Source organism: Leptonychotes weddellii, chromosome 9 (assembly GCF_054177405.1).
Source record: "Leptonychotes weddellii isolate Sample4059 chromosome 9, ASM5417740v2, whole genome shotgun sequence".
Lineage (NCBI taxonomy): Eukaryota > Metazoa > Chordata > Mammalia > Carnivora > Phocidae > Leptonychotes > Leptonychotes weddellii.
The window spans coordinates 34180751-34203203 of record NC_138377.1 but is presented as its reverse complement, the minus strand read 5'-3'; the positions used below and the strand labels follow the sequence as shown (position 1 = coordinate 34203203).

Below are 22453 nucleotides of genomic sequence, written 5' to 3'. Positions count from 1 at the left end.
AAAGAAGATGTGGTTCATATATACAAGGGGATATTACTCAGCCATCAGAAAGGATGAATACCCAACATTTGCATCAACATGGATGGGACTGGAGGAGATTATGCTAAGTGAAATAAGTCAAGCAGAGAAAGTCAATTATCATATGGTTTCACTTATTGGTGGAACATAAGGAATAGCATGGAGGACATTAGGAGAAGGAAGGGAAAAATGAGGGGGGGGAGTTGGAGGGAGAGATGAACCATGAGAGACTATGGACTCCGAGAAACAAACTGAGGGTTATTTAGAGGGGAGGGGCAGTGGGAGGATGGGTTAGCCTGGTGATGGGTATTAAGGAGGGAACGTATTGAATGGAGCACTGGGTATTATACGCAAACAATGGATCATGGATCACCACATCAAAAACTAATGATGTATTGTATGGTGACTAACATAACATAATAAATTATTAAAAAAAAATAAACTCCTTTGGTCAGAATGAGTCACATGGCTCCACTTATATTTGAGAAGGCTGGGGATTGTAGTTTATTTGTATGTACAGGAAAATGAATTCATTTGGTGAGAAGCTTCTACACAGGAGCACACACATTTTTTTTTCCTTTTTACAAAAACTGTCTTATTTCAAATGTAGGAGTGGCAATTATTTAAGGAAAACTGGCAAACTGTAGGCTCATTTGTTGCTTCAGTTTTTCCTAACCCATGGTGGAACTGGAACATTATGGGCTGACTGAGGATTTTAATTGCTCACTCAGAGCTGACGGCCCTGAGTATGGTGAGGCATTTCTACATGGGTATGTGCACTACATTCATATGTAACCTGCTGAAAACACCAAAGCAAGTCATATGAAATTGTGAGCAGAAACAGAATATTGCAGAGGGAATAGTTTTAAAGTAAATCATCTGCAGAACCAAAAACTTGACAAACGATTGCTATTTCTGACATTCCTTCAACAGAGATTTACCCATCTTTAAATGTTAAAATAATTGAGATGGTTATCCATGACTATGGCTCTTAAAGTCTTTTGTAATAATTAAAAAAAAAATCTTGAGTAACCTTTTATTGATGAATCAAATCACATTATATGTCTTGCAAACTCCATAGTCTCTTTACAGTTGCCCTGGGGTTCTCCAGGGAGACTCAGAGACATGGCTCAAGAGGAAGCTTGGGTGACAATTTGGAGCTCTGATGAATTTTAATGTGCATTCTACCACATAATGAAACATCTCATTGTTTTTAGCAAACAGATAAGGAGCAGGAGACGGATTCGCATTACATCTGTGGTCGTCTCAATGAGGGACAAGATTCAAGGGTTGTCTTGAGGCGAGAAGATAACAATTTGGATGGATTCTAAGGTGGACTGTACGGTATTTAAATATTTAATTTTAAAATCCAAAATATTTAGTGGAAGATGTGCTCTGATCACTTGCCTGGGGAATTGAGGAATTTATAAAATTGTATCTGCAGACATAAGTAGTCCAGTAAGGATTAAGTTCATACCTGTGCTCTAGTTCTGGCTTTGCTACCAAGCCATTCCGTGACCTTGAGATAACTCTGACCTTTCCATCATGTCTTCCGACAGCTGTTATTTTTCATGAGGGAGTCCCCGGTGAAGAAGGGATCTGGCAATTATTTGGTGAGTTATACTGACAACAGAGAAGGAGGTTTCCTGGTCTCTTCTGATCAACTATACTAGAAGTGCTGTCCATATTGGTCAAGTTAGCTAGCTGCTCTCCAAAGAGGTTTTTTGTTTTTTTTTTAACTTTTAATTTTTTGCTCCATAGAGCTACAGCGTGTGATGATGGAGGCTACTTTTAACCTGAGATAGAGGAGTATTTTAAGGAAAGATGAAACAGATCAGTTCAGATCACACTTACTTTGAAGGACCCAGAGAGAACACGATTAGGAAAATATATAAAAAAATTCTGAGGTAATTTCTCAATGCCAGTAAAATCCAGGTAGAGACCTTTATAAGATGCTTTAAGAAGAAAAAGAATTTTTTCTATCAACATGTCTCATAAAGGGCAGAAGACAATTTTCTGTATGACGGGCTTTGCCCCTTTCCTTTACTTAATTGAAAGGACAGCAACCAGTGACTGCCCTCATGGCTTGTGTAAGTTCAGGAACTTAGAGCTACATAGCTAAGGTAAAAACAAGGGACCTTGAGCCAGGCAGGGTGGCTCCTTCCATCCACAAGTGCTCATGATCACCCTTGATGTCCTAGGCCCTGTGTGCCCAGTACCGGAAACACAGTGTTAACAAGGTGCAACTAGCTGAAAACCTGGTGTGATGACGATTGATAAATGGGACCAGTAGGATGATTTGGGAATGTAATTAGGAGGCTAACCTAGCCAGTGGGAAGCTGTGAGGGAAAGCCACTATGAGGAAGAGGTATTTAAGCTGTGACATGAAAGCTGAGTAGGAGTAAGCCAGGTAAAAGGGAGGCACGTTAAGGAAGAAGAGAGCCTGTACAAAATACCTGAGGCAAGCGAGAACCTTCCCCATTCAAGGAAAAGAAAAGCTAGCATGACTGGACCACCCTTGAGGTATAATTGACAAATAAAATCTTAAGATATTTCAAGTGTACCTGTGATGATTTGATATACATTGCTAAAGGATTCCTGTAATCAAGTTCATTGTTAACACAAGGTTATCGGCTTTTTACATCTTTAGGCTAACAGATTGTTAACTCCAAGTTTGGTCACAGGTGTGAGGTTGGTACTGGGTGCCTGAGGAAGCAGCGGCCAATGAGATTTGTAGGGCTACTTTGTGTGGTCCCTCAGCCTTGCAAAAATGTCTGCCTTTGCAGGAGTCAACATGACACTGCATGGCAGCCCTGCCCTGGCTCCGAAGACAGCAACTTTTCTTTTTAATTGATTCCCAGTGGTGCTCTCTTCCTTTCTGGCCCTGGCCTGACCCTAGAGGGAACAACGGAAGTGGTGTATATCAGTCTTCAATGAGATTCCCTCTCTGAGGGATTCCCTCTCTGCTTTGGACAATCCTCTTCTGCTAGGTTTGTCATTTTATCTTTCTTTAATTTGGCTCACTGGCTACCCGGATTTGTCCACTTTGACCTTCTCATCATCCCTCCCCTCCAAGAATGACAACCCCGTTGAACAATGACAAATGATTAAAAAAAAAAAAAAAGCATGCCTTGAGTGAGATATCAGAAACAATACAATCAATCCTTTGGGTAAATTTAAACTAAAGTATAATTGACTGAAACAGGCATACCTTCTCCAGTTTCCTTTGTGAAAAGAACCTTCTGTTTTGTATATTTTTAGTTTAAAGAAGCTTACATATTAGCCTGAGGTTTTAATTAGCCATTGGATCAAAATGAAGACTTCCTCACTCCATAAAGGCAGTATTTGAGCCCACCGGGTCATTTTTTTCTGAAATCTTTGGCACCATATTGGCAGCCATACCCAGTAACAGGATGAGACTCTGGTCTGATTTTCATGGATTAGTTCTTCCCGCTTCAAAATCTATCAACTGTGAAAACCTGAAGACACAAACAGGAACACACTGGGGAGGAGAGTCCCAGAAGGCGGAAGTTCCTGTAGTCCTCATCCCACAAGCCTCACCCCAGGTCACACACACACTCCTCCATCTCTCCCATGGCCAGGGTCCTGCCCCAAGGCACAGAGCATCCCAGTGGGTCTCCGTGTTTAAAACGCACTGACCAAGTTCTGCCGCTTCCTCAGTCGCTGAAAGTGCCATCCCACTCCCATTCCCAAACCCTATCACCCCAGGGGACACCCAGCTACGGCCGGCCTGCAGCGAGTGACCCTGACTGGGGCGACGGCGGCGGGGCGGGGGGTGGCCCCGGTCACCTGCCCAGGTCCACGGGAGCAGGGCCCGAAGGCCCGGGCACGGAGTTGGCGGCCCTCGCCCACCCGCAGCTCCCCAGCTCTCCAGGACCCAACTTCGGCGAGAAAAGGACCCCCCCTGTTTGGGGCTCTTTGTTCGCTGCCCCTCTTCGTTCCAGTTCTCAAACCTAGCTCCCAGCAGCCCCCGCCAGCGCACCCGACCTACAGGAAAGTTGCTCCCGAGCTGTGGAGGGGCGTCATCGCCTCCTAGCAACGCTCCTAGCAACCGGGTAACATCTGCTCCCTCTGGTCCAATGCGAGCGGAGAACAGCTGCGCGCCCGCCTCGCGTTCCGAACCCGGAGCGAGAGGCGCTTCAGAGACTGGAGGGACCGACCTGCAGGAGCCAGGGCTGCCCGCCGAGCTGCAGTTGCCGCTGCTGCCGCTGTCGCTGTCGCGCTGCCGCCGCCGCTGTCAGCGCCCCGCTGAAGAGTGACAGCTCCGCAAAAGCGGGAGGGAGCACGGAGCCCCGCGCCTCTACGAAACAGGTGCATGCGCCGATCTCCTGGTCAGTGGACCCAGCTCGCAAGGTATGTCTGGATTCATCCAGCAATGTGCCTTCCCCTGAGGCTCAGAAAAGACCCGTTTCATTGAGGGTGAGGATAGGGACTGTTCTGGGATCCTACTCCGCCCTCAGTGATTGAAAAGCGGCCAGGTGGTGGTCCCGAATAACCTGATTTCATTTTTTTTTTTTTTAATAATGAAATTGGTTCTCAAGGATTCCCCTGCCCATCGTTACTAGGTTTGTGTTCGCAAGTTTTCAGCCCTCCGTGTTTTTCCTTTGACTTCGCTGCCCGTGTGTGGCTAGGAGAGCTGGAAGCAGTAAGCACCATGGAAAGCCTGTGGTTAAGGCTAAAATGACATCGTATAGTCTGGACTAATTGAATCAACACGTATGGGGAGCAACAATCTTTTTAGGTCCTGCTCTGGAAAGGGTCCATTTGGCCGGGAGCAGCGGTTCACTGTTACTCAATCTCCTGAAAAGTAACCATAGTAACTCACCTCTCTTTTGATGGGATCCTCCTCATTGGCTGCCTATCTTCCTTTGGAAAGCTCATCTCTCTAAATATAGAAGATGATGAGATCTGTAAGCATACATCCATGTAGAAAAGGTGCAGTTCAGCATGGCCCTTTAAAGAAAAACTATCTTCAAAGAAAAAGTACCATTTGGCTGTTTCAAATCCTGTGAGAAGTAGTGTGTCTTACAGAGAATTATTGAGTTACTGTTTTGAGTTAACTGCTGGATTGTTACTTTAGAAAGAATATTTCTTGAAATTATACAAAATCTGGCATTTAAAAACAAATTAAGTATCTCTGACTCTGATTTTTTTAAATCAACCTGCTGATGATCTCCCCAAAATAATCTCCCAGTAAATAATTGGTGAAATCAGTTATTCACTTATTTCCAAATTTCTTAGGATAGTTAAGATTCCTTATGTTTAAAATTCAATCTGGAGAACACTAAAGTAATTGTGTGTGCTTGAAGGTTTATCTATTTATCTGTCTGGTCCAGAAGAGCCCCACCTCGAACATCTTTGATAGGGTCCTCCTACTGCATGCGTTCTCCTGACTTGATAACCAGTTCAAGTCAGCACAGTCCTGACTCTTCCGATGTTATTTGCACCTGTCTCCGTGTTTCAAAATCTCAGGTAGCCATTCATGAGCCTAAGGCTGTGAGAAATGCTCGCTGTGCAAAGGGGAACTCTCACCAGATTCTCTGAAGCTGTCCTAGAAATATACTTTTCAGATTGATTCCGCTTTACCAGGTAATCACTAGCTTAAAAGAAATTACTGTTTAAATATGTATCCAGAGAAATAAATGCTAATGTAGCATTACCATAACTTACAAGATCAATATAAGGGGTTGTTTATATAGATGGTTGCTGGGTAGAAGTCAATAGAGGTTTTCTGTAGAAAGAACATTTGTGGGCTGGCAGATTTTCCTCTCTAAGACCCATGTGAATAGACTGGGCCAAATTAGGTAGCCTGCCTTGAGGAGCATGTCAAGCGGAAGTGCTATGGGCAAACTGCTGCATGTCTGAATGAAGGAAATGAAGAGAACTCTCCAAGTTGCAAAAGGAGATTGTGGTGCTTTTTAAAAATTTCATTTGCGTTAAGGCCATAATGATAGAAACTCATGAGTGTTAAGCATTTTAAACCAAACCAAATTTTCAAGACAGAATACAGTCGTTTAATGAATGCTCAGCACCCCAGTGCTGTTTAACTTTCACATGTACTGAGCTATCCATGTGCAGTTCCTGTAGGCAAGCAGCCTAGCAAATTGCTATCAAATTCATGAAAGTAGAGCCTGCTGCATTTCTTCCCTGACTTTACCTCTCTTTGTAAAAACAAATAGTTGAACCATTTTATTTAGAAACCTATTTGAAAATTTACTTGGTCTAGTTGTATAGTGTTTACGATTATCATGAGACTCTAAAAGTACCAGTCTCCATAGTCCCTTATTGAAATATGTTCAGTTTGATAATTTTAAGCATTAAAGATGACCATTTTAGCCATCATTAGCCTTAAGTACCACCACCCCTTTTTTCTTCCTCCATTATAACTAGTATATTTTATGATAAGAAATAAATCCAAGGAGACAAATAAGATTGATTGTCATCTGCCATGAGAGGTATGTAGAGTTTTAATCATGCTATCAATCTGAGGAAAGTTTGAATAAAGCAGCCACAGGTATTGGTTCATGTATATGCATTAGTCTTATGCATTAGTAATTTATACACACCCTATCTCTTATGTAATATGCATAGGAGTTTGAAATCATTCAGTGCCCTTTAATTTACATGAACAGGTCTGCCCTTTCATTGAGACCACTATTGCAATCAAGAAGGTCAAGTGAAAAGAGTTCTTAAATTTTAATTTTGATTCTATCATGAATGTATAATGTGTAGAATGTACACTGTGCAATTTTGGTGAACATATCTGTTTCAAGTCATTCATCAGAAAATGTTATCGTGGCAGTTAGCTTTAAATAAATAAGAATAAATCAAATGGTATCATTATAAAATAAGCATTTATGTCTAGAGACATTGATGGATCCTAAGGAAGAGTGTGAAAAAAAATTCCACCAGTTTGTAGTTAAGGATCTAGTCGCTCTTGTCAATGGGAATCCCAGCTGTGCTCATACATACCACGAGTTATAAAGAGGGCTGTAGTTGGGGCTATAAGGCTTACATAAGGCTGAGATCAAGCAGGTTAAAACTGAAACCAAGTTCTAATTTCAGTTTTTCCTTATATATTCTATTTGGAAGTGTTTATGTGTCTATGAACATTCCGTGTTTAATTTTATGTCGTGTTGCTTTCCTGGGATTTAGAAGATGCTTTGAAACATGGAGAAATGTTGAAAGGTTTGATCAAGATGTCAAGCCCTGGGCTCTTCAACTGAGGATTCCTGCCAGCTAGCTTTAGCTGTCAAAACACCGACACCCTTACAATAGCTCTAAAGCTGAGGCATAACCAGTTCAGATTGCTCTATTTGTCAAAGCAATATGCTTCAGAAACCTACAGAAAGGTAAATAAAATAATGATTTCAGAAGCAAAGGAGTAAATTGACCATAGACGTTCACCACTAAAACTGAGGAAGAAGTACACCTGCCATTTTGGGGAGGAACTGATCCTTGTCAACGGCCGCCCCTCCATGCCCCCACCTTTCTAATAAGTTGTTTAACTAGTGTCAATACATTACTTTAATGTTTCCCTTTTTAGTCAAACATAATTATTTGTAAAAATTTTCCCAATTACTTTTATGTTGACAGGCTAATAACAGAGCCATCTAGTTTACTGCAGTATTTTTCAGTGGGGCGAGTAAGGGGACATTAATAAAAAGCACTGAGGGCTTGCTAGTGTTATGTTCAGTGTTATAATATAGCTTTATAGTTAGAATTTTTAAAGCTTTTTTTCATATTATAAAGAGCAACAAAAAGGCTTCTTGGCGGGTAGAGATACAAAAGTCTCCTAAACATCAGTGATGCTTAGAAGGGGAGGAGGGACAGGTTTGAAGGCAATCCCCTCTGTGGTGGTGTACTGGGGTATGTGTTATTTTTTAAATGATTATTAAAAGGGAGCATGTGTTACAAACATCAAGAAAAGTTGGGGATATTGCAAAGAGAATCACAACTCAAGAGCCTAGAGTCTTAATTCTGTTTGCATGTGCTGCTTATTTACTGCTCTCTGGCTCATTTCTCCATATCTGCGGTGGGGGATAAAACCAGCTATTACATGAAGAGGAGTGTTTGAGTTGAGCACAATGCAATTTAATGAAGCACTGATAGTCTTTAGAAGAAAGGAACCCTGCGAATGAAGGACATTACAGAACTAGAGCCACTCTGGGTGGTGACACAAATCAGGCCAATAAGTTAGGGCAGAGAATCACCCAACTCCAGGGCAAAGTCTCCTATATTCTTACTGAGTAAAGTTAATTATTAGCCCATCTCATGTTTTTCTACAACCCTTCTGGGATACCAGGCTAAATGTTTTTGGCAATACACCCAAACCTGGTGGTAGTCAAAGTGGAAGACAATGAGGGTGATAAAGAGGAGGTATTTTTCAAAAGATCTCTGTGGTCCACTTACGAGGGATTGAAAAACCTTCCTCTCTGAGCAACAAACCTGAATATCTAAGGAAGTTATAACATCTCCCTAGACATTATCGGTAAGATATTTCTTGGAACCTGTACCTAGCAATATGATTGCTTTGCCAATTTTCTTTCTGATTCATTTCCACTTTCCAAGGTGAAAGGTGTAGTGAAAGGGAGTATCATCCTTCAAAACAAGGAATGCACTTCTGAAGGGAGGTAAAGCACAACGTTTACCCATGAAACTTACTGCACTTGGTCTCCATCATTAATAGGACCAGATCATGGCAGGATTTAGGCTTTGGTGCAGCAACTAAGGTAACTTCATGATTACATGGCTGGTCATATCCCATTTAATAATGTTCTCTTTTGTTCAGAGGTCATCAGCAGATAGGAAGGCTGTGGAAGGGTGTTATTTTATTTAATATTCCATGCCTATGCTTGGGGCTATCCTGAGGGACATGGAATCCAGTTCCAGACAATGCTGCTGGTCTTGGGAAACTCTTCTACCTCCTTTCCTGTCAGTATCCCTGGAAGTTCCCAAGAAACTTTTCCAGGAGCTACAACTTGTTGGTAATTCTGAACTGCCAGCAGAGTTAATCTTTTGCTTGGAGTGGATGATAAATCTGAAGAAACAGATTGTTCCATTGATATGGAGCTAAAAACTGGCACCGAGTTCTGTTCCATAGAGTATGTTATCTAGAAGGGTGCCAGGCAAGGGGGTTTGAGGGATAAAATTGATGGAATCTTGCTATCACAAAGCTAAAAGTCTACAGAAGGAGCAGCTTTATGGCCTCGAATGTTGCTTCCGTCTACCTTCTTGAGCACACTTGTGGATGTTTCATGCTCCTGCGCTTACCACAAAAGAGAGGACAGATGTCCTGCTATAACAAACACAGTGCTGCTTAATAGGACACATATCTATGATTTCAAAAATGAAATCACTACACTCACAACACCTAACCTTTATTGTAGAGTAGAAAATATGTGGAAATGTGACAGGCACTGAGTAAGTGCTTTTAAAACATTATCTCAGTTCATTTACATACAACCCAATGACTTTGATATTGTTCTGCCATTTAATTGATGAGGGAACTCAGGCTCTTTGAGGTTAAATCCTTTGCCCAGAGTCACTAAGCACATAAATTGTAGAGCTGGGATTTGAACTAGTGCTATGGAACAGCACTAGAAAATCCTGTTGAAGTATTTTAAGACTTGTAACAAGATTGAAGAGTGCAGCTAACAGTGACAGATGGGATAGCTCTTTCTAAACAAAAGTGGCCCTTGAGGAAGGATGTCTGCAAGCTTTGAGACTAGCAAAGCATTATTTAGTCAGATAAAGACATGTACTTTTTAAGGCTCATGCCAGGCTAGCACCATGCAAAGGGAAATCAGTGAGAGACTGGAAATTGAGGCCCATGATTTGTCCACCACACAAGTCAGTTGTTCATCTGAGACTAGACCCCACCTTCTTCTCCCCATTGATCAGACTCTTCTGTTATCTAGGGCTACAGATGCCCATATCTAATTGGAGGATCTCAGCTCAGTTTTTATAGTTTCTTGATTAAAGTGTTGTGGGGAAGAGAATAGAAACGTTACTCAAATGAAGATACGTTAAACCCATCACTTCTTCACCCTCTCTCAGGCTTTTCAATCTCAGACAAAGAATGGATTGCCATGACAGGGCTTGTTCTTTTATTATTGTGTGTTCTCTCAAAGTGTTTGTAAATTAATTTGCTGATGATCTTTCCTTAATGTACTGCCCCTGGGCCATGTACCTAATGAAATCACTTGTGCAATAATAGGATTTCAGTTGTCTGGAGGCAGGAGCAGAACAATAGGAAGAGCGCTTGAGCAATCATTTGTAATTACATTTGAAACATTTATTTTAAAAATGTGTATAAATTGTTCTGCTGGAACTCTAATGACAGAGGCGGTCATTCTGTTCTGTAACTTCTCATTTGTTGCTTCTTGGAGTTTTACACTATGAAATGCATTGAGCTGGGCACAGATATTTTATGTGCCCCCGGGGGGTTACAGTGTTAAAAGCAATTTGAATATCCAAGCCAGCATTAACCATTTTACCTTTTGAGATAAATATAGGCTCAGCCTAAAGCAGTTTTATAATTTATATCCTGTTCTCAGAACTCAGGACACTGAAAATGAACACATAAAGTCATTTTACTTTTTCTTGTCTTTGTCAAGGCTGGGTTGAGTTTGGCTCTTTAGTTATGGGAGAATGATATAAACAGATTTGCACCTGGTTACTGGATCATAACAGGCAAATTTCTTTGGATATCTAGAGTAACTTTAATTCTCCAAATGACTATCTGGATGTTTCAAGAACAATCTACATTTCCTTCACCCCAAACGTGTGACCAGTGGCAATAAATCCAGAAACATTTTGCTGGAGTCGTTATAGCACCTGTAGGTGTTTTTTTCCTTGACCATTTGAAATATTCTTTTGTAGTCTTTTAACTCTCCAATTACAATCTAGTATCTCTGGGAGGATGGGCGGTGGAAAGGAGTCTTGGGGTCAGAGCTAGGAGGCCAGGCTGGGATTGGTGTCTGTGGGATAGGTTTCTGTGCCTATTGGCACTAATAAGAGCTCGGATTTGATTGAGCACTTACTATATGCTAGGCACAGTGCCAGTCATTTTCAATGAATTATTTCAATGGTCCTATGAGCCAGTGTTACTTCTATCCCCACTTTACAAGTAAGCCTTGTAAAGAGCCTCTATAATTTTCTCAAGGCCACCCAACCAAGAAAGAGCAGAGCTAGAAATTCAAACCCACTTCAACCTGACTTCAAACCCCAAACTCGTAGCCACACAACTATTGTAAATCATGGAACCCTTCTGAGACACACGTTCCTCATCTGTAAACTTTGGAGGCTGACTCAGGTAGTCAACAAATTGGTCTCCAGTTCTGAATTTTTTGAGTTTCAATCCAGCCAAGAAAACAGATGTAGGAACTTATGTTTGCTATATATTTTAGCCTCGAAGTGGCTAAAAGCATCCTCCAAAAACATTTATGCCAAAAACATTGCAAATAGCTAAACAGCCTGCAAGGAGGTAATTGTCAAACCAATACCAGCTGTGAAAGCTTTTCAGCATTTCAACAACCCTTGGGGGTGTTTTTTAAGAGCAATAAACTAAGTGGCTAAGTGTGTTGCCCATGGAGCTGAGACACAAATCTAGACCCCTGAGAATTTACAGGGTCTGATACATTCTATATCTGAGGCTAATGACTCCAATGCAGCCAAATGGGATCTTAATTAATGAACCTTGGAGACATTTAGGATAGTTTTTTGGTCTTGATCTATGAATTAAAAACGCCTTCTGCAGAACATCTCTTGGTTTATTTGACGTTCGGTTCTCTAAGCTGCCACCTGTCCTGCCTTGTTTCATTTACTGAAAGGTTTTATTTGGTCTTAAATGCTATAGACACGGCATTCCTTTGGAAAATAAAATGAGCAGATGTTAAAAGAACAAAATATATATAGATGAAAATGTTTGCTATGGTGAAGTCATTCTTCTTTCCAAGTCTTTCAGCAATCCTTTCCTACTGTGATAATCCATTGGACCTTATTAAAAAAAAAAAAAAAAGCAGTGACCTGTCCTGCTAAAATGCTAATAACAGTCATCGATACTTCTTAATGTGAACCCAGAATTTATGTTGAAAAGTGACCTCATTCTTCCTTCACTACTTAGTTAAAAGGCAGCCTGGCTTTGTTCATGATGCTACGGCATTGAAGCCGATGTAGCCAATGTTGGGATAGCTAGCACCACCACCAACAAAAATCAATCATGCTAATTGCTTGGCATTCTGATGACAAAGCCATCAGCTGATGGGCCCAATAGTCTGCTTTTTTACTTGCGGTTGTAGTGTAACTACTTCCCTGTCTAGGGCTCTCATACAGAGGCTCTCAAAATTCAGTCCCCACACCCGCAGCCTCAGCATCACCTGGAAATCTGTCACAAATGCAGATTCTCTGCTCCTAGTTCAAGGCTACTGAATTAGAAATTCTGGGGCTGGGATCCAGCAATTTGTGTTTTAAGGAGCCCTTCAGATGATTCTGATGCTCTCCAACGTTTGAGAACCACTATGGCATCAACTAAATAGTTAAAAGAGAATTCAGTCGCAATAATTAATTGTCATCACAGAATAACCAAAGCTTCACCTAATTATTTGATTAAACTCTTTAAAAATACACATAAGAAAATGCAGTTTACAAAAAACAAAAACACAAAAGCAAAACAAAAAAACCCAAACCAAAAAACAACCCAAAACGGCCCCTAAGAAGAAGAAAACTGGATTCTGTAATGCTTTCTTCGTTTTCGATATACTCCATTTTGTTCTCTTTCCCCCCAACCTTTTGAAATCTGTGAAAACTCCATATAAATTGAGTTCTGCTTACGGCACTCAGAGATTGCATACATATAGTAGCAACTACTGTCTTTGACTCATTAGACAATCACAGACAATAATCATTGTACATTTGTCTCTTTTTAGGTCAGACCAACCAGTGCTTTAAAATTCTCACTGCCCTTATAAATCATGCCAATTCTAACTGAAGACTCCTTCGGTTCTTTGATCCACACTGGTATCAGTGAAAATTTGGACTGCTTTAGGTGTGGCTTACGTTGCTTTTCCTACGCTTTAGGAAAACCATCCAGCTACTAAAAGCTGCAGGATGTGTTACACAGATGCCACTGAATTGGAAGAAAAACTAGGACAAGCAAGTTCTTGAAGTGCACATTTTTAATATTTAAGATTTTTTAAATTTAAGACAGAGGAAAAACATTAAATGTCTTCATCGTAAATTTATTTAATACGTTAATAAACTACTCATTTTGTGAATCAAATAGTTTCAACACCTAGAAATATTTGAGGATGTAGATTAAAAGTAAAATCGATGATGTATAAATATGAGCATTTATTTTGGTTCAGCTCCCTGAGGTTGAATGAGTCTGTACTAACCAGGACTCAATTTGTATTCTAAATTCATTCAGTGCTTTCACTGGGAAGCTACTTGTCCTTTGTTTTTAAGCTCGAACTTGCCTGTTTTCTGTGGTATGAGCACCACCTACAGTACACACTAGGTACTCCCTTTAAACCAAATGATTTCTGCAAATCGGCTTTCAGAACACGACCGCTCTTCCTTAAGCAAGTCAGAATCCCCAATAGCAATAGCAGTTTAAAGGAGAGAACAAAGATTTTCACATTCAGATATTATATACCAAGGTCAGGTTTGCTAGTCAGAATGTTATTTAAACCTTTCATTTCCATATGATTAACCTCTGTGTTATGAGGATGGTCATACCATGACCATAGTATCATAGGGTTTGTCTACAGACACGCATAATTATTTCTTTAGGGTGTAATTGGGTTGCCAACCATTTGATTAACCTAGGAACATTAAATTTTCTTTATAAGTTAGGTAATTTAACTAAAAGAATGACGAAAAATAACTTACCTCTTTCCATTAATTTTGTGAATCAACTTCAAATTTGGGCATATTTTGACATTAAATGGCATGGAATTAAGTAGGGAATTGGTAAGTATTTTATTTTTGAGGAGATTCATAAGGAAATAAATATAGTTGTCCAACCTGGAACATCTATTTTGGGTCCGAATAGTGGCATTTGCCTGCAAACAGGCTTTTTGGTCACAAGAGAATTGTTCCCGACTACTTTTATCACTTTGCCCAGTAAATGAAGATAGAATTTTATTTTCTAGGGTCGACAGTTTCTTTTTATAAGTAGAACTTACATGATAAAATACTCTTTGCCACAATAAAATCTGACTTTTCTTCAATTATTTTATTTTGTTTAGCTTATCCAACAAAAGTATTAACATATACATTAACAACGTCGAAAGTAGCCTACTTTAAGAGAAAATATGCAGAAGAAGAAGATTTACATCAAGATTACCATGGGTATTTTCCAAAAGTAAGGGTTTACTTATTATTATTTTTTCATTTGTATGAGTCTTGTCAATAGCGAAAGCTCTAGTTTTCATTTTTCTAAAACATAGATAATGATGTATTTGCTTTCCAGCACCTGATATTGCCTGAGGACAGGACTTGCATTCTCAAACTTTCTCTGGAGAAGCTCAGGTTTCTTGAAGACCCAGAAACCTACTTAAGAAGGTCTGTGTTAATTAACAATTTGCTGAGGAAGATACATCTAGAGACGGAGAAAGAGAGCTATGAATACTTTAAAGAAGCTCCCTGTTATAAGACTGCTTATTCTGATACAAGAAAACGGCTGAAGTTCATGGTACAGGAATGCTGTTCTCAGTCTCTTTATTATGAAGAGCTGCATTCATATCATATTGTGCCTTATGCTTCGGAGAATGCCATTTATGGAATGGGCTACACTAGCAGCCACTTGGAGCAAAATTCTCAGCTGCTTATTTATAAAATGAATTAAAGTAACCGTTAAGTTCATTGATACTTTGTTTCTAAATGCCTGAACTGTTTATAGTGAAGATGTTAAAATAAGGCACTAATTACCAGTGCACTTGAGATCAAAGATGACATGCATGCTGAACTGAGTGGAGAAAAGCCTGGTTATTACTCAGCAGTCCTTAGTATCATCCAAATTGAAAATATGTCCACATATTATAAAGCGGCAAATAAGTGCTTTACAGGCAAAGGTTTTTATGCTCTTTTTAAGATAAGATGATGTGTACAAGGAGACCTATGTCAAGTTCTTATACTGATTTAAACTTTTAAGCCCACTGTTTCCAAATTCTGCCACTCTTAGTGGAAAGTAACAAAAAATGACATTGAACTGATAATGTGGTGTCCTTGAATATTAAGGGTGGAATGAATTTCGTTTTCTGTAAACAATGAGGGGAAGATAGGTTCTTTCTGAAAAGCTTTCGCTTGTCAAGCATTGTGCCAAATAATTGTTTGACACCATTCTCCCTTACCGTTGGTAGCAATTCAAGTTGGAGCAAACGTATTGCAACTTAACTGCTGAATGTAACAACCAGATTACTCCAAACTGATCCATTTTATTTTATTTTATTTTTTTATTTTATTTTATTTTATTTTATTTTTGGCTTGATAGACATTTCTCTTAAAAGTAAAATTTAATAAAATGAGCCTTGCAGATAGGCTTATCTGTAAGTTCTAGAGGTCAGTTAAAATTTGTGGTGGGCTTTCAGTTAAGAGTTTACATTTTATTTATGATGTCATTTTTACAGGCTGTGAGGCTCAGGAAAAGGGGAGGCAGGTCAAATTTGTTTTTAATAGGTTGATAATTTTAAAAAGTCGTATCTGCAAAAATTGGTGAAAACAACAGAAATTCTACATGATGTTATTTCTTCATCGAAGAGTACATTTAAGGCTGCCTGGATGAAACTTTGCACTGATTTTTGTATAGTAGTTGACCATTCACTATTTTACAAAATGTTTCAGAATGCTTTTGGTGGTGAAGTTCAGATAAGTCCCTATATTTTGCAATTTGAAAGATAATTATTTAACAAGTTGGATAGATCCCTGAAATTATTTGAAGTGGTTCATATGTTCTTTGAGGTTTGAGTGAGATTTCAGTGTCTTGGGTTATGTTCTGTGGAACATATCATTTAAAGAATTGTCATTAATTGATAAAACAGATTGGGAAACCTAGGTGCCAAAGGTATATTCAAGAAAATACCAAAGACCCAAAGATGAGTGTTAGAGAGACTATGATAATGAAGATAAGAATCTAAAATAAGGATTGCATAGGACATAGAAGAACACTGTTAAAGGGTTTTGGAACGATTTGCTTACTAATGTGCTTTCAGAGCACTTTACAGGAAATAATGAAAATCAAGGACACTGCTTTAAGTGAAGATATTACAGGCTTTCGGTGATCATATGCTTTCACAAATCTAAATATGGTGACTTGTCAACATTGTTCCATCCCTAGTTGAATGCCATCTTGTGACCAAGAAGTCTTTTTTTTATTCAAGAGAATTTTGTTTTTAGTTCCGATTCACTATTTGTTCCCTTTAATTAATCATCAGGTCACTCACATGGATGTTTTTGGTATAAATATTAGTGCCCTAATTAGCATGTGTTGTTGAAGATTATGTAGATTTATAATTGATAAAAGTATCAGGTTTTTATTTAATTGCTCAATCAGAATTATTAAAAAATACTTTAGAACAAACTGAAAAATTATAATTGGGGCTGATTTTTAAAGGCAATTTTGTTTGAATGGTGAAATAGCTTTGAAATAGATATAAGTATTTAAAAATTAATTTAAGGGGAAAATTTGGCACCAAAGTTCAAAAACTTTGTTTCACTGCTTATAAAATACTTCAAGAGCACTTCTTTTAAAAAGGTTTCTTAAACAATGAGGATATTAATTGAATAGACTCCAAATTAGATAGGATAATTATACTACATATAATTTAAAAATACAATTAGCTCTCTAATAGTTTTAACTTTTTCTTTTTCTTTTTACTGAGAGAAACATTTGGTTTGCTTTAGGACAGTGCCTATAACAAAAACACACCTGTGCAAATTGATGTGACTTACAAAACTGCCATATATTGAAATTGTTTGAGAATAGAAATGCAACTTTGGAATAGAATAGAGAGGGAGAGAAAAAATTACCAAGAAAGTGTGAAATTATAATAGTTAGCGTATGTCAGAAATCTTAAAGTAACAACTCTTGGGCAATGAACCAGCAACAGAGGTAAAGTCTGTTTTATTTGATGATGTCATTAACTGAGCTCTCTGATCTCTATATTCATATGTAGAGAAGGAACTGTCTTAGAAACCAGTGGTATTTGTGAATATGCTTTTAAAAAAAAATGATTTCAAACAAGGTTATTTAAAAATATCTTTAAGAGCATTTAATTTCTTGTGCAATAAACAATTCATAGATAAGGAGTGGACTAATGTTATCTTGATTTTTAAAAAAACAATAATTTGTATTTAAGTGATGTAAATGTCTCTGAATCAACCAATAAGATTGCTGTCATTTTACTCTGGCAAACTGATATATAGAGAGACTCCATATAGACCTGCTTTGCTGACCCCATCCCACATGCTCTATTACGGGAGAAGCAAAAGGTGGGAGACTAGTTACAGCTTTCTTGAACGTAGACATCCTTTCTTTGGTAACAGAAGCCATCCTTAGAGTAAGAAAGACAGGATGAGAAATCTGAATGCCTTAGGTAATATTGATCACTCTTGTGAGTCCTCAGCCTGCAGGCCTAGTAAAGAAGAAAATTTTAAAAAGAGAGAAGAGGAAAATGATGAGACGAGGAAGGAAAAAAGTGTGTTGGAGGGGTGCAGAGAAATTAAAAAACAGTATTAATAAGTGAAAGAGAATGTTGTTTCATTGTGAGGGCAGATGGCCTTACTTGCTACACTCATTTTGACTCCCTGTGTCTCCTGTACACCCCCAAACCTGATATCCAGAACATACGGATATTTTCTTTCATTCATCAATGATGCATAAGCTAGATTTTATTCAGCCTACGTATTATTTGAAATGTGATGTTACTGTGAAATATTGCCAAAACTGAGCTCCCTGGTTAGATGAATAGAGGAAAAAAGAGACATTAATTAAGTTAGGGGCAAGACTAATGGTACGCCTGTATATAAATGGATAAGCTCAAACATATGATCAGATTTCAATGTACAATTTAATAAGATTTAATCCAAGATTTAATAATTCAGTGCTAGAGGACTCGGAAATAAATCTAACTCCCCACCGTTTATTAAGCAACTACTATGAGCCAGACACTGTGCCAGGGTTGGAGATATAGAGGTGAATGATACACAGTCCCTGTGAACTGCTCAAGCAGTTCACTGATGAAGGAGGAACTCAGAGATGTTTCGTTTTGTTTTTAAAGTATTGAAAGCACCTGCATTTCTCTTTTTCAAGCTATGGGATGGTTATCAAACATGTGTCTCCAGAAGTGTTTACAGCTAAGAAGATGCACAAGGAGAAGGGAAGGTCTACTGACCTCGATCTTAGAGGGGAAGCAGTGTACATTCTGCTTTGCAACATATTTTATACTTGGAAGCATAATAGCCACTGTCATAGATAGCAAGTGTGGCCGGCCTTAGCTCATTCCTGGGGCACAGACATTGTAGGGGAGGTAGGGAGACAAGTGCAAATACAGAATTCCTTCTCTCCCACTTCTCCAGCTTTCATGTTCTTTTGTAGGGGAAATCAGGCTAATATTAATATGAAGGAGAGCCTTGAAGGAGAAGCAGAATCAGGAAATCACAGCCTCTGAGTTGTATATAGTGTGGCCAAGGTTAGAAGGGCAACTTTCTTTAATTTGCCTCGTGCTAGTGAGCTGCTTGAATGAGCCTTGGATTTCTTAACACCAGCTACGCAGCCAGCTCTTCCTTCCCTCCACTCTGAATCACAGCCCAACCCCAGACTTTGCAGTCCACTGTAAGTGGAGGTTTTCGTTCTAATTCTTCACCCTCCTATCTCCCCCAGCATTGATGTTGAATTGCTCAAAGATACTAGGAAGAAAGCAACAATTTGCAGTACTGGTTGAACTCTTTCGGGAAATGGTTTCCAAAGTGTATCAAACAAGAATTCATCAGTTTCTTGATATAATGCTTTTAAAAACTATTGTACTTAGTCATCAAATAATTGACTACTAAGGTAATCTTCACGTTTCTAGTGTTCAGTGTAATAGTTATCATTTGTATATGTTTTGCTAAAGAAGATACCTTAGATTGGAAACAATGAAAGATTGTGTGCAATCAATGCAAGCAGTTCATGATTATTATGTAATAGAGAATTTTAATTTACATTTTCCCATTCTCAAACTTCATTTTATACATCAGCAATGTGACATGTTTCAGGTGTTTTTGTTTTTGTTTTATTAAGTGGATCATGTCTAAAAGTTGTTACATTCATGGTTAAACATTTTGAACAAAATCTTCCTATTAGCGTAGTTCTATCTTTCCCCTGGGATTATTCTATAGTTGGGTAGGAAAAGAACATTCCTCTACATTAGCACATCTCAAATCTTCTTGTGCACAGAAGTCACTGGAGATCTTATTGAAATACAAATTCCTTTTAGTAGATCTGGGATGGGGCCTGAGAGTCTGCATTTCTCAAGTTTCCTAGGTGATGTGGGTGCTACCAGTCTACCAACCACACTTTGGGTAGTAAAGCTCTACATCACTTTGAAAATCAAAATATACACTCAAGCCTGTATTCTGATTACTTTCAAAGAATACGTGTTCGTGTCTCTCTTCTATAGAATTTTTTAATCGAAAGAAATGAAAGATAAAGTTTCCAAACTGGTCACAAATATTATAATATTTTATATAGCAAAATACATACAAAATGATTTCTCGTACAAATTTTATCTACATCAAGTGCAAAAAAGGAACATGGATGTAGTCATGTACCATTCTTATCAGTCAGGAAATGACACATGGCAAATTTCTCTTCTTGGTTTTCTTTCCATTGATTATACCCAGATAAGTGAGCTCTATTTGTTAACACTAGAGCACAGATGAAATTTTGTTCACAGTTAAGAAGAATTTGGCAAGTTCTTGCTTGGCCGAACCTGAGAAGACGTTATAAAAACATTCTATATTAAATTCAGACTTGTGGGTGAAAGCATGGGCTGAACAATTTGGTAAACATAAGCTGAAAAATGGCACCTGGATCTTCAACTTCTTGTTTTGAACTCTTTCTTGAGCTTTATTCCATAAGAGATCCTCCCCTTGCTATGGACTCATTGTTTCTCTTTAGTTGTCAGTGTCTAAGTAAGGGGTGGAGGATTGGTGTAAATGAGGGAGTTGCACAAATTGTCTAATTTGAGCATGCCAAGTGATTTTTGTCAGGCTCTCCTTTGGTCATAAATTGTTGATATAGATATTGTGAAATATAGTGTCATAAATTTGTCATAAGCCATTAATGAAGGGGAAAAAAGCAGAAATTTAGTTCTGTGGGAATGCACCCAAATATCAAGCAGATGGTGTTCTACAACATTTATTTGGGAAACTGTGTATCTGTTACATAATCTAAAATATGTCATTTTCACATTTAAAAATATTTGGGTCATGATTTAGAGTTTTTATTGGATTGTTTTTTAAACTGAGAGGAAGAAGAAAGGTAACTGTATTTTAAAACATATTTGACATGTTACTAATAAAATTTTATTTCTGGTGAAATAAAGATGCCTTTATTAAGTAGGGGGGGGTCACAAATATTTGGCAGTTGCTTTATGTTCCTTGATTCCAGAGGTCTCATTTTAAAAGCATATAGTTATATTTCTTTAGCAGTTTTTTAAGATTTTATTTATTTATTTGAGAGAGAGAGTGAGCGAGCATGAGCAGCAGGGGAGGGGTAGAGGGAGAGGGAGAAGCGGACTCCCTGCTGAGCATGGAGCCTGATGTGGGACTCAGTTCCAGGACCCTGGGATCATGACCTGAGCTGAAGGCTGACACTTAACTGACTGAGCCACCCAGGCACCCAGCAGTTCACTTTCAACACAAAATTTGCTCAAGTATTTGGAAGACATTCCCAATCTCCTGGCAAATTTTCTTGACTAAAATTGACCTCAAAATGGTTTTTATGTAGCATGAGCCATAAGAACACATGACAGAACTCATTCTAGTTTAGGCCTTATTCAAACACTGTAAGTATAAATCTCAGAGTCAAAGATAATTTCCCATTAGACTAGAGTAGCAGCAGATGTCCCCATTGGTTCTCCCGATTTGTTAGGGGCAGGGAGGACAAGTGGGAAGGACAAGTGGAACACAGCAGAAAGGTAGATTTCTTCTTTTGCTACTGGGAGCTGATGTTTATTATCAATTTTGCAAACCAGTGATTGTGAAGTCCCCTATAATCCACTGATTTATGTGGGACATCAAAGCCCAAGTGTAAGGTATTTCCAAGAACACAATATTTCTCTGTGTATTCCTAGCAAGACAATGGATTGATGAAGTATATAGTTATTTGAGCAACCCAGGAACAACTACCTCATATAAATAAAAGAGACTTTGGAGTGTGTTAGACACTGAAACACATACAGATGGACACATCTAAGACGGGAACATAAAGAGCCAATTTGTCTCTTTCGGGAGTCAAAAAACAAACTTATATATTATGTAAGTGCCTTAGACAGTGCCCAGTATGTATTTGGTGGTAATAAATCACATCGTCCAAGTGACTCTTAATTTTCCTTTTACAAATAAATGCATTTTTCCCACTTGCACTCTATTTGTGAGTCCAAAAGTAGGTGGTTACGCTTTGTTTTCCTATTTGAGTGTTTACAGAACAAACACACACACACACACACACACACCACGGATTGCAGGTGGATGGGCTTTTAAAGACCTATTATTATTAAGAACTAAAAGAAAGTAACTCAGAATGCTTCTCTCAGGAAGCTTGGAATTTCCACAAGAATTTCAAGCCATATTGAGAACCATAAATATAGTAGAGTTGTTGAGTTGATTGTAATAAGGACAACTTTAACCTCAAAACAAAGATCCACCATGAAAAAGGATTTTATCATCTTTTTTTCCTGATCCTAACACTACATGCCCACATCATTCCACCCTACCCTAGCCCACGCCCTCTCTTTGTGACCTGATTGCTACCACTGAAGTGAATTAATACTCATGGCAAGATCAACCAGGACAAATTTTTATAAAGCCTTGGTTAAATCATCCCAGCTATTTCTTCATATTGTAGCAGTTTTCTTAAAATTCTTCGAGGTGAGTCCTCTGAGTTAAATATATTCCATAATGCGAGACACACTCCCAAACATTCATTTACCTGGAAGATATTTTTACTATTGCCCCATGGATTTAATAGTTAGAATATTTGTAAACATTGCTGTGTATACACAAATTATATTGAATTGCCTTGAAAAGAAGATCTATTAAACTATTATTAGTTCATATGGACAAGTAAAATCTAGCACCGCTTTGACCGAATATGGATGTAGTTATCTCTATAGTTTGAGGAAGCAAATACAGAAGTTTTATATATACA

At 38.5% G+C, this 22453-nt stretch overlaps 1 long non-coding RNA gene across 2 annotated transcripts; it reads left to right on the top strand.

Moving 5' to 3' along the window:
- The first annotated feature begins 4153 nt into the window (after positions 1-4153).
- LOC115942737 (uncharacterized) lies at positions 4154-20612 on the top strand. 2 transcript variants are annotated; one of them, XR_004077326.2, is made up of 3 exons: positions 4154-4392; positions 14292-14407; positions 14516-20612. It is a non-coding gene; the product is annotated as an uncharacterized LOC115942737 (long non-coding RNA). The 2 variants fall into 2 exon arrangements; XR_014148435.1 differs by lacking the exon at positions 4154-4392 and adding an exon at positions 5532-5628.
- Positions 20613-22453: the final 1841 nt, after the last annotated feature.